This window comes from Oncorhynchus tshawytscha, unplaced genomic scaffold, assembly GCF_018296145.1.
Source record: "Oncorhynchus tshawytscha isolate Ot180627B unplaced genomic scaffold, Otsh_v2.0 Un_contig_5355_pilon_pilon, whole genome shotgun sequence".
Classification (NCBI taxonomy): Eukaryota; Metazoa; Chordata; class Actinopteri; order Salmoniformes; family Salmonidae; genus Oncorhynchus; species Oncorhynchus tshawytscha.
Window position 1 is genome coordinate 159,501 of NW_024609447.1, and position 10,500 is coordinate 170,000.

The 10,500-nt window shown below is 49.1% G+C and overlaps 1 pseudogene; it reads left to right on the forward strand.

Moving 5' to 3' along the window:
* The window catches only part of LOC121844812, a 32,530-nt pseudogene that overhangs the window by 19,372 nt on the left and 2,658 nt on the right, over positions 1-10,500 (forward strand).

Below are 10,500 nucleotides of genomic sequence, written 5' to 3' on the forward strand. Positions count from 1 at the left end.
TATATAAACTTCTGACCCACTGGGAATGTGATGAAAGAAATTAAAGCTGAAATAAATAATTCTCTCTACTATTTTTCGGACATTTCACATTCCTAAAATAAAGTAGTGATCCTAACTGAACTAAGACAGGGAATTTTTACTAGGATTAAATGTCAGGAATTGTGAAAAACTAAGTTTAAATGTAATTGGCTAAAGTGTATGTCAACTTCCGATTTCAACTGTATATACACTGTATACACAGTACCAGTCAAAGGTTTGGACACAAACTCATTCAAGGGTTTTTCTTAATATTGACTATTTTCTATATTGTAGAATAATAGTGAAGACATCAAAGCTCTGAAATAACACATGGAATCATGTAGGATCCAAAAAAGTTATCAAAATATATTTTATATTTGAGATTCTTCAAAGTAGCCACCCTTTGCCTTGATGACAGCTTTGCACACTCTTTTGGAAATCTCTCAACCAGCTTCATGTGGAATGCTTTTTCAACAGTCTTGATGGAGTTCCCACGTATGCTGAGCACTTGTTGGCTGCTTTTCCTTCACTCTGCGGTCCAACTCATCCCAAACCATCTCAATTGGGTTGAGGTCGAGTGATTTGTGGAGACCAGGTCATCTGATGCAGCACTCCATCACTCTCCTTGGTCAAATAGCCCTTACACAGCCTGGAGGTGTGTTGGGTCATTGTCCTGTTGAAAAACAAATGATTGTCCCACTAAGCGCAGAATGATGTGTTAGCCATGCTGGTTAAGTGTGCCTTTTTGAATTCTAAATAAATCACTAACAGTGTCACCAGCAAAGCACACCATCACACCTCCTCCTCCATGCTTCACGGTGGGAACCACACATGTAGAGATCATCCGTTCACCTACTCTGCGTCTCACAAATGCACAGCGGTTGGAAACAACATCTCAAATTTAGACTCATCAGACCAGAGGACAGATTTCCACTGGTCGAATGTCCATTGCGTGTGTTTCTTGGCCCAAGCCAGTCTCTTCTTATTATTGGTGTCCTTCAGTAGTGGTTTCTTTGCAGCAATTTGACCATGAAGGCTTGATTCACACAGTCTCCTCTGAACAGTTGATGTTGAGATGTGTCTGTTACTTGAACTCTGTGAAGCATTTATTTGGGCTGCAATAACTGAGGCTGGTAACTCTCTAATGAACTTATCCTCTGCAGCAGAGGTAACTCTGGGTCTTCCATTCCTGTGGCGGTCCTCATGAGAGCCAGTTTCATCATAGCTCTTGATGGTTTTTTTGACTGCACTTGAAGAAACTTTCAAAGTTCTTGACATTTTCCAGATTGACTGACCTTTATGTCTTAAAGTAACGATAGGCTGTCGTTTCTCTTTGCTTATTTGAGCTGTTCTTGCCATTATATGGACTTGGTCTCTTACCAAATCTTCTGTATACCACCCCTACCTTGTCACAGCAGAACTGATTGTCTCAAACGCATCAAGAAGGAAAGAAATTCCACAAATTAACTTCTAACAAGGCACACCTGTTAATTGAAATGCATTCCAGGTGACTACCTCATGAAGCTGGTTGAGAGAATGCCAAGAGTGTGTAAAGCTGTCATCAAGGCAAAGGGTGGCTACTTTGAAGAATCTCAAATATAAACAGAAAATAGTAAAAAATAAAGAAACCCTGGAATGTCCAAACTGTTGACTGGTACTGTAATGTGTGTGTGTGTGGTGTGTGTGGATGTGTTTAACTATACTTGTGGGGACCAGAAGTCTCTACTAGAATAGTAAACAAACAAACATTAGATCCAACTGGGGACATTTTGTTAGTCTAGGGGTTTAGGGTTAAGGTTGGAATTAGGGTTAGGCGCTAGGCTTTAAGGATAGGTTTAATTTAGGGGTTAGCGAAAATATAATTTTGAATGGGACTGAATTTTGTGTCCCCTCAAGGTCAGTTATACAGGACTGTTTTTTTTGTGTGTGTGTGTGTGTATATATAATGTGTGTGTGTGTGTATATAATGTGTGTGTGTGTATATAATGTGTGTGTGTATATGTGTGTGTGTGTGTGTGTGTGTAGAAGCTGCAGGATATGGATGAGCGGCGTACCAGATGCTAGGCAGTGGTGTGTGGTGTGTGTGTGTGTGTGTGTATATAATGGTGTATATAATGTGTGTGTATATAATGTGTGTGTGTAGAAGCTGCAGGATATGGATGAGCGGCGTATCAGGTGCTTGGCAGAGGGCTACAGTCAGTTTGCTGAGGTAGAGAAGAAGGTTTTACCCATCATCACTAAATGTCTGGACGGGATCAGTATGGCAGGGCGGAACACCAACGGCAAACAGGTGAGAACACACACGCAAGCACGCATACACAGGTTTTACACACACACACACACACACACACACGGATGCTAACACACACCGCAAGCATGCATACACACACAACACTGAACACAAGCATGCATACACACACCAACACACACAACAACACACCACGGATGCTACACACACACTGAAGCAAGCATGCATACACACACCACACACACAACACACACACACACACAAACACACACACACACAAGCACGCATACACACACCACACACACACACAGGTGCTACACACACGGATGCAAGCATGCATACACACACAACAACACACACACACACACTCTCACTTGCCATGTCCTGTGTGTCTTTCAGGACTCCTTGCGGTTTTATAGAACAACACAAGTCAGGTTTTGAGCGACCGGCTGAAGTGGACTTTGAAGACTACAGCCAAGGTATCAAACCAGCCTCCTCAGACGCCAACCTCAACCAACCTAAAATACGCACTAAACTGTGGCCCTTCAGTCACAAGAAAACCAAGGTATGTACCCTTCACACTACACCCTACACACTAACCTACGTCAGACACCAGCCTCAACCAACCTAAAATACGCACTAAACTATGGCCCTTCAGCCACAAGAACAAGGTATATACTAGCACCTGAACACTACACTGTACACCTGCAACAGAGTCATTTTTTGGGGCCCCAAAAGTTTTGTTTTAACAAAATGGGAATAGAATATAACATTTGTAAAAGAAATTATTGACTGCAAATGACCAGGAATTATGTAAAACAATGTTTAAATTCAGGAAATCTGTTCCAAAGTATTCCTGCAAATAATCAAGGGATGAAATTATTATTGTTATTTTCAATCCAGTCTTACTGGGGGACGGTCTCTTCTCTGTCTTACTGGGGGACGGTCTCTTCTCTGTCTTACTGGGGACGGTCTCTTCTCTGTCTTACTGGGGACGGTCTCTTCTCTGGGGGACGGTCTCTTCTCTGTCTTACTGGGGGACGGTCTCTTCTCTGTCTTACTGGGGGACGGTCTCTTCTCTGTCTTACTGGGGGGACGGTCTCTTCTCTGCCTTACTGGGGGGACGGTCTCTTCTCTGCCTTACTGGGGGACGGTCTCTTCTCTGCCTTACTGGGGACGGTCTCTTCTCTGCCTTACTGGGGACGGTCTCTTCTCTGCCTTACTGGGGACGGTCTCTTCTCTGCCTTACTGGGGGACGGTCTCTTCTCTGCCTTACTGGGGGACGGTCTCTTCTCTGCCTTACTGGGGACGGTCTCTTCTCGGTCTTACTGGGGGGGGGACAGTCTACTGGGTACACATTTTTGTTATTATTATAATAACGTTTCGGCCCCTCGACCATCTGCTCAGACGACCGGCCCACGGATGAATCTTGCCCTCTACCCATCTCTCTTCTCTTTCGTCTCCCTCCTGTCCTCTACCCATCTCTCTTCTCTTTCGTCTCCCTCCTGTCCTCTACCCATCTCTCTTCTCTTTCGTCTCCCTCCTGTCCTCTACCCATCTCTCTTCTCTTTCGTCTCCCTCCTGTCCTCTACCCATCTCTCTTCTCTTTCGTCTCCCTCCTGTCCTCTACCCATCTCTCTTCTCTTTCGTCTCCCTCCTGTCCTCTACCCATCTCTCTTCTCTTTCGTCTCCCTCCTGTCCTCTACCCATTCTTTTCTCTCTTCTCTCTCTCTCTTTGGTCTCTCCCTCCTGTCCTCTACCCATCTCTCTTCTCTTTCGTCTCCCTCCTGTCCTCTACCCATCTCTCTTCTCTTTCGTCTCCCTCCTGTCCTCTACCCATCTCTCTTCTCTTTCGTCTCCCTCCTGTCCTCTACCCATCTCTCTTCTCTTCCTCTGTCATTGGGCTACAGCATTCTTTTCATCCTTCATCTCTATCATTGGAAAAGCCTGGTCAGGGGCATGGATAGTTCTTAGTGTTGGGTAATCAGACCCTCCTCTATACACAGGCACATTCCACACCTCTCTGCTCCCCTCTATAGAATAGTTCTGCGTGTTGGTTAATCAGACCCCCTCTATACACAGGCACATTCCACACCTCTCTGCTCCCCTCTTACACCTGAGGGCCAATTCTAGCGATGTCTCTTTCTCTCTCAATTCAAAGAGCTCTCTCTCTGTGTGTGTGTGTGTGTGATTCTATGTCTCTACATGTGTTTCTTGTATTTTCTTCTCTTTTCTCATAGCCTTAATCCTCTATGTCTCTTCTCCAGTGGTTTCTTAGCCTTAATCCTCTGTTTTTCTTTATGGTGTCTCTCTCCTTCTCAGTGGTTTCTCATAGCCTTAATCCTCTGTTTTTCTTTATGGTGTCTCTCTCTCCTTCTCCAGTGGTTTTCTCCTTTCCCACCTTGTCTTCCTCCTTTTCCTCATCCTTCCCTCCCCAGGTCTCATAACCCTCTATCTCTGCCCCCTCCCCCTAACCCCTTCCCCCTCTCTAAGCTGGGTCGCGCCCCTCTCTCTTTCTGCCTGAGAGAGTTTAACCGTTCTGTCAAACCTCGCCTTGCTACCTTCAGGGCTCTGCACAGACCGGTGAGTCTCCCTAGATCTGAGGACAGTTTGGTGTTTCCCAAACTGTCCTAGGTTAGGATTGTAGGAGGGTAATCTGGTCCTAGATCAGTGGTTAGGTTAGTATCTAATGGTTCAGGTTAGGATTGTAGGAGGGTAATCTGGTCCTAGATCAGTGCTTAGATTAGTATCTAATGGATCCGGTTAGGATTATGGGAGGAAAACTGGTCCCGATCAGTGTATTGGGTAACCAGCATACTCAGGTGAGTCACAGGGGTCCAAGGTTCCAACAACAGAGACTGATTGGCTAGATCAGGGCTGCCCAATTCCGTTCCTGGAGGGCCCAAACACTTCTTGTTTTTGTTTCTACCTGGTACTTAATTACACTCACCTGGTGTCCAAGGTCTGAATTAGTCCCTAATTAGGAGGAGGGGATGAAAACCAGAAGTGTTTGGGCCCTCCAGGACCAGGATTGGACAGCCCTGGGCTAGATGGACAGGTAAGCCCAATGCTGATTGGTGGATGAGGACATTTTGTTGTATTGTGACAAACGTGTGTATTGTGTGTTTCTGTTTATCTATGTGTGTGTGTGTCTCACGATGAGTGTCCATCCTTCTCAAGTTCCAGAGGATAAATGCTGACAAGCACATGGTAACACTTCCTATGGTTACGGTTTAGAACAGGGTTTCTATGGTTACGGTTTAGATCAGGGTTTCTATGGTTACGGTTAGATGTTATCCAGTCAGTACTCTGGAGGTGTTGAGAGGACAAAGATAACAACCAGCAGTGCTGTGGACCTCAACGTCTGGGGTGCGTCCCAATAATATCTCCTGTCTCCTGAAGTGTGCACTTGTTCACTACATCTCACAAATGTTAAAGCGTTAGATTGGTGGAGACGTGGGGGGAGACGTGGTAGTTATTACAGTGTTAGATTGGGGGAGACGTGGACTAGTTATTACAGCGTTAGATTGGGGGAGACGTGGGCTAGTTATTACAGCGTTAGATTGGGGGAGACGTGGGCTAGTTATTACAGCGTTAGATTGGGGGGAGACGTGGGCTAGTTATTACAGCGTTAGATTGGGGGAGACGTGGGCTAGTTTTACAGCGTTAGATTGGGGGAGACGTGGGCTAGTTATTACAGCGTTAGATTGGGGGAGACGTGGGCTGTTATTACAGCGTTAGATTGGGGGAGACGTGGGGGAGACGTGGTAGTTATTACAGCGTTAGATTGGGGGAGACGTGGGCTAGTTATTACAGCGTTAGATGCTGATTGGGGGAGACGTGGGCAGTTATTACAGTGTTAGATTGGGGGAGACGTGGGGGAGACGTGGGCTAGTTATTACAGCGTTAGATTGGGGGAGACGTGGGCTAGTTATTACAGTGTTAGATTGGGGGAGACGTGGGCTAGTTATTACAGCGTTAGATTGGAGGAGACGTGGGCTAGTTATTACAGTGTTAGATTGGGGGAGACGTGGGCTAGTTATTACAGTGTTAGATTGGGGGAGACGTGGGCTAGTTATTACAGCGTTAGATTGGGGGAGACGTGGGCTAGTTATTACAGCGTTAGATTGGGGGAGACGTGGGCTAGTTATTACAGTGTTAGATTGGGGGAGATGTGGGGGAGACGTGGGCTAGTTATCACAGCGTTAGATGGGGGGAGACGTGGGCTAGTTATTACAGCGTTAGATGGGGGAGACGCGGGCTAGTTATTACAGCGTTAGATGGAGGAGACGTGGGCTAGTTATTACAGCATTAGATTGGGGAGACGTAGGCTGTTATTACAGTGTTAGATTGGGGGAGACGTGGGGGAGACGTGGTAGTTATTACAGCGTTAGATTGGGGGAGACGTGGGCTAGTTATTACAGCGTTAGATTGGTGGAGACGTGGGCTAGTTATTACAGCATTAGATTGGGGGAGACGTAGGCTAGTTATTACAGTGTTAGATTGGGGGAGACGTGGGGGAGACGTGGTAGTTATTACAGTGTTAGATTGGGGGAGACGTGGGCTAGTTATTACAGCGTTAGATGGGGGAGACGCGGGCTAGTTATTACAGCATTAGATTGGGGGAGACGTAGGCTAGTTATTACAGTGTTAGATTGGGGGAGACGTGGGGGAGACGTGGTAGTTATTACAGCGTTAGATTGGGGGAGACGTGGGCTAGTTATTACAGCGTTAGATTGGTGGAGACGTGGGCTAGTTATTACAGCGTTAGATTGGTGGAGACGTGGGCTAGTTATTACAGCGTTAGATTGGTGGAGACGTGGGCTAGTTATTACAGCGTTAGATTGGGGGAGACGCGGGCTAGTTATTACAGCGTTAGATTGGGGGAGACGTGGGGGAGACGTGGTAGTTATTACAGCGTTAGATTGGGGGAGACGTGGGCTAGTTATTACAGCGTTAGATTGGGGGAGACGTGGGCTAGTTATTACAGCGTTAGATTGGGGGAGACGTGGTAGTTATTACAGTGTTAGATTGGGGGAGACGTGGTAGTTATTACAGTGTTAGATTGGGGGAGACGTGGGCTAGTTATTACAGCGTTAGATTGGGGGAGACGTGGGCTAGTTATTACAGCGTTAGATTGGGGGAGACGTGGGGAGACGTGGTAGTTATTACAGTGTTAGATTGGGGGAGACGTGGGCTAGTTATTACAGCGTTAGATTGGAGGAGACGTGGGCTAGTTATTACAGTGTTAGATTGGGGGAGACGTGGGCTAGTTATTACAGTGTTAGATTGGGGGAGACGTGGGCTAGTTATTACAGTGTTAGATTGGGGGAGACGTGGGGAGACGTGGGCTAGTTATCACAGCGTTAGATGGGGGAGACGTGGGCTAGTTATTACAGCGTTAGATGGGGGAGACGCGGGCTAGTTATTACAGCATTAGATTGGGGGAGACTAGGGCTAGTTATTACAGCGTTAGATTGGGGAGACTAGGGCTAGTTATTACAGCGTTAGATTGGGGAGACGCAGGCTAGTTATTACAGCGTTAGATTGGGGGAGACGTGGGCTAGTTATTACAGCGTTAGATTGGGGGAGACGCAGGCTAGTTATTACAGCGTTAGATTGGGGGAGACGCGGGCTAGTTATTACAGCGTTAGATTGGGGGAGACGCGGGCTAGTTATTACAGCGTTAGATTGGGGGAGACGCGGGCTAGTTATTACAGTGTTAGATTGGGGAGACGCGGGCTAGTTATTACAGTGTTAGATTGGGGAGACGCGGGCTAGTTATTACAGTGTTAGATTGGGGGAGACGTGGGCTAGTTATTACAGTGTTAGATTGGGGGAGACGTGGGCTAGTTATTACAGCGTTAGATTGGGGGAGACGTGGGCTAGTTATTACAGTGTTAGATTGGGGGAGACGCGGGCTAGTTATTACAGCGTTAGATTGGGGGAGACGTGGGCTAGTTATCACAGCGTTAGATTGGGGGAGACGCGGGCTAGTTATTACAGCGTTAGATTGGGGGAGACGTGGGCTAGTTATCACAGCGTTAGATTGGGGGAGACGTGGGCTAGTTATTACAGCGTTAGATTGGGGGAGACGTGGGCTAGTTATTACAGCGTTAGATTGGTGGAGACGGGCTAGTTATTACAGTGTTAGATTGGGGAGACGCGGGCTAGTTATTACAGTGTTAGATTGGGGGAGACGCGGGCTAGTTATTACAGCGTTAGATTGGGGGAGACGCGGGCTAGTTATTACAGCGTTAGATTGGGGAGACGCGGGCTAGTTATTACAGTGTTAGATTGGGGGAGACGGGCTAGTTATTACAGCGTTAGATTGGGGGAGACGTGGGCTAGTTATTACAGCGTTAGTTGGGGGAGACGTGGGGGGCTAATGGAAGATATTCTTACGTCCTTTCATATGGTGGAAGTTTTCACTTCAGGAGGAAGGAGGGCCTTTGGGACAAAACCCGTGTCTGATTTTGAGGGGTTTAAACAGAACCCGTATCTGGTTTTGAGGGTTAAACAGAACCTTGTCTGGTTTTGAGGTTTTAAAGCGGTTTCGGTAATAATTGAGGGATATTTATCACTAACTCAGGTTTATGTCCAACACGTTTCTTTACTCTGAGTGTGAGCATAACACCTCACCCTCATCTATCTTGCTTTCTCTCGCTCACCTGCTCTCTCACCCCTCCTCTCTCAATTCAATTTAAGGGCTTTATTGGCATGGGAAACGCATGTTAACATTGCCAAAGCAAATGAACTAGATAATAAACTGTAAAAATGTACAGTAAACATTAAACTCACAACATTTCAAAAATAATAGACATTTCAAATGTCATTGTCTCTCTTCTCTCTCTCCCTCCGGCCCCCTCCTCCTCTCTCTCTCTCGCCCCCTCCTCTCTCTCTCTCGCCCCCTCCCTCTCTCTCTCCCTCCGGCCCCCTCCTCTCTCTCTCTCCCTCCTCTCTCTCTCTCCCTCTCTCTCTCACCCCCTCCTCTCTCGCCCCCTTTTCTCTCTCCCTCCGGTCCCCTCCTCTCTCTCCCTCCGGTCCCCTCCTCTCTCTCCCTCCGGTCCCCTCCTCTCTCTCTCCCTCCGGTCCCCTCCTCTCTCTCTCCCTCCGGTCCCCTCCTCTCTCTCTCCCTCCGGTCCCCTCTCTCTCTCTCCCTCCGGTCCCCTCCTCTCTCTCTCCCTCCGGTCCCCTCCTCTCTCTCTCCCTCCGGTCCCCTCCTCTCTCTCTCCCTCCGGTCCCCTCCTCTCTCGCCCCCTCCGGTCCCCTCCTCTCTCGCCCCCTCCTCTCTCTCTCCGGTCCCCTCCTCTCTCGCCCCCTCCTCTCTCTCTCCCTCTGGGCCCCTCCTCTCTCGCCCCCTCCCTCTCTCTCTCCCTCTGGGCCCCTCCTCTCTCGCCCCCCTCCTCTCTCTCTCCCTCTGGGCCCCCTCCTCTCTCGCCCCCTCCTCTCTCTCTCTCTCCCTCCGGTCCCATCCTCTCTCGCCCCTCCTCTCTCTCCCTCTCTCGCCCCCTCCTCTCTCTCTCTCCCTCCGGTCCCCTCCTCTCTCTCTCCCTCCGGTCCCCTCCTCTCTCGCCCCCTCCTCTCTCTCTCCCTCCGGCCCCCTCCTCTCTCTCTCTCGCCCCCTCCTCTCTCTCTCTCGCCCCTCCTCTCTCTCTCTCGCCCCCTCTCTCTCTCTCTCCCTCTCGCCCCCTCCTCTCTCGCCCCCTCCTCTCTCTCTCCCTCCGGTCCCCTCCTCTCTTGCCCCCTCCTCTCTCTCTCTCCCTCCGGTCCCCTCCTCTCTCTCCCTCCGGTCCCCTCCTCTCTCTCCCTCCGGTCCCCTCCTCTCTCTCCCTCCGGTCCCCTCCTCTCCGGTCCCCTCCTCTCTCGCCCCCTCCTCTCTCTCTCTCTCGCCCCCTCCTCTCTCTCTCTCGCCCCCTCCTCTCTCTCTCTCTCTCGCCCCCTCTCTCTCTCTCTCTCTCGCCCCCTCCTCTCTCTCTCTCTCTCGCCCCCTCCTCTCCTCTCTCTCTCGCCCCCTCTCTCTCTCTCTCTCTCGCCCCCTCCTCTCTCTCTCTCTCGCCCCCTCCTCTCTCTCTCTCTCGCCCCCTCCTCTCTCTCTCTCTCGCCCCCTCCTCTCTCTCTCTCTCGCCCCTCCTCTCCCTCTCTCTCGCCCCCTCTCTCTCTCTCTCGCCCCCTCCTCTCTCTCTCTCTCGCCCCCTCCTCTCTCTCTCTCTCTCGCCCCTCCTCTCTCTCTC